Consider the following 2,596-nt stretch of genomic DNA (forward strand, 5'->3'; position numbering starts at 1 on the left):
GCGTCCCAAGAGGGATGTTTATTTCAGCGTGGAGCTTAAGCCGGGAACGGGTCCTATATCTAAAGCACCTTACCGTATGGCACCTAAGGAGTTGGCAGAGTTGAAAAATCACATACATGAGTTGCTAGGAAAGGGTTACATCAGGCCTAGTGTGTCACCGTGGGGAGCTCCGATTCTTTTTGTAAAGAAGAAAGATGGAAGTATGCGATTATGCAATGATTACGGAGAGCTCAATCGTGTCACGGTGAAGAATAAGTATCCGTTCCGAGGATTGATGACTTGTTTGATCGGCTAAGTGGAGCGGTGTGTTTTCCAAGATTGATCGAGATCGGGTATCACCAGCTGAGGATAGCAGATGAGGATATTCCCAAAACAGCGTTCCGATCTCGATATGGTCACTACGAGTACGTGGTGATGCCTTTTCGGTTGACCAATGCGCCAGCAGCTTTTATGGACTTGATGAATCGGATCTTTACACCGTTTTTGGATAGGTTTGTGGTTTTTTTCATCGACGATATCTTAGTCTACTCTAAGACTAAGGAAGAGCATGAGGAGCATTTGAGGATAGTCCTGCAGACTTTGAGAGATAATCAGCTTTATGCCAAGCTATCCAAGTGTGAGTTCTGGTTAGAGGAGGTGGCTTTTCTGGGCCATGTTATATCTAAAAAGGGGGTATCCGTGGATCCTAGTAAGATTGAGGCCGTCACTAAGTGGGAATCGCCGAAGAATGTTGCTGAGATTCGGAGTTTCTTAGGCCTTGCAGGCTACTACAGGAGATTTGTGAAAGATTTCTCTACCATAGAGCGGCCTATGACATCCTTGATGAGGAAGGAGGTCAGATTTGTTTGGGATGAGTCTTTGTGAGACGGCGTTTCGGACCCTAAAGGAACGCTTGACCACGCTCCTATCCTAGCCTTGCCGAGAGGGTTGTGAGAACATTGAGGTATATCTGACGCTTCAAAGAATGGTCTTGGTTGTGTTTTGATGCAGGGAGGGAAAGTCATCGCCTATGCTTCGAGACAGCTGAAGCAATATGAGGAGAACTACCCTACTCATGATCTGGAGCTGGGTGCAGTTGTGTTCGCTCTTAAGATTTGGAGACACTACCTTTATGGGGCAACTTTTAAGGTGTTCTCTGATCATAAGAGTGTAAAGTATATCTACACTCAGAAGGAGCTTAATATGCGACAGAGACGGTGGATGGAGCTGATTGGAGATTATGATATGGAGATCATCTATCACGAGGGTAAGGCTAATGTTGTTGCAGATGCATTGAGTAGGAAGAGTGTTCATTCGCTATGTACAACTATGTCCTTGCTGAAGTTGAGGGATGAGATGTCTAGTTTGGGGATCTTTATGATTCGAGAAGGGGATACCATCGGGGATTTGACGGTCGAGCCAGCGTTGTATGAGAACATCAAAAGTAAGCAAGAGCTTGATCCTAAGATTCAGGAGTGGAAGTCAAAAGTAGAGAGTGGAACGGCTTCCAGGTTTTCTATCCATCTAGATGGGAGTGTTCATTTTGATGGGAGATGGTGTGTTCCTGAGGATGCAGAGTTGCGGAGAGTGATCTTGACGGAGGCTCATTGCACTCCCTATTCGGTTCACCCTGTGTGGTGACAAGCTTTATAGAGATCTTAAGAAGACTTTTTGGTGGCCAAACATGAAGAGAGATGTAGCTGAGTTTGTAGCCGGATGTTTGACTGTCAAAAAGGTCAAGGGTGAACAAAGGAGACCACAAAGTAAGATCCAGTCTTTGGATGTACCAGAGTGGAAGTGGGAGTCGATCTCCATGGACTTCATTGTGGGGTTACCTAGGTCACAACAAGGTAACAACATGATTTGGGTGATTGTTGATCGGTTAACCAAGTCAGCCCATTTTGTTCCCATGAAGGATACTTGGTCTAAGATGCAGCTGGCATTGGGTTACAGGAGGCATGTGGTTCGGTTACATGGTATACCTAAGGATATCGTTTATGATCGTGATGCAAGGTTCATATCCAAGTTTTGGCAAGAGTGCAAGAGTTGATGGGTACGACTTTAAAGATGAGTACACCTTTCATCCGAACCGATGGTCGACGGAGCGGACCATCAAGACCTTAGAAGACATGCTTTGAGGGCATGTGTTATGAACTTTGGGGCGATTGGGAAGACAGGCTTGATCTGATCGAGTTTTCATACAATAACAATGTTATCATACAAGCATTGGGATGGCACCTTTTGAAGCTTTGTATGGCCGGAAATGCCGAAGTCCGGTTTGTTGGGATGATAGTTCGAGACGGTGGTTTTAGGGCCACAAATCGGTTCAAGATATGGTTGAACAAATCCATTGATTCGGTAAAAGATGAGAGCGACTCAAGATCGTCGAAGAGCTACGCTTGACTTGCACCGCAAGGACATTGAGTTTATGGTAGGTGACAAGGTTCTTTTAAAAGTGTCACCTATGCGAGGTGTTATGAGGTTTGGGAAAAAGGGTAAGCTAAGCCAAAAGTTTATAGGTCCTTATGAGGTTTTAGATCGTGTTGGCGAGGTGGCCTATAGAGTAGCGTTACCACCAGCTTTGGATAGAGTACACAATTTTTTTCATGTATCTCAA

This window comes from Silene latifolia, chromosome Y (assembly GCF_048544455.1).
Source record: "Silene latifolia isolate original U9 population chromosome Y, ASM4854445v1, whole genome shotgun sequence".
Taxonomy (NCBI): Eukaryota; Viridiplantae; Streptophyta; class Magnoliopsida; order Caryophyllales; family Caryophyllaceae; genus Silene; species Silene latifolia.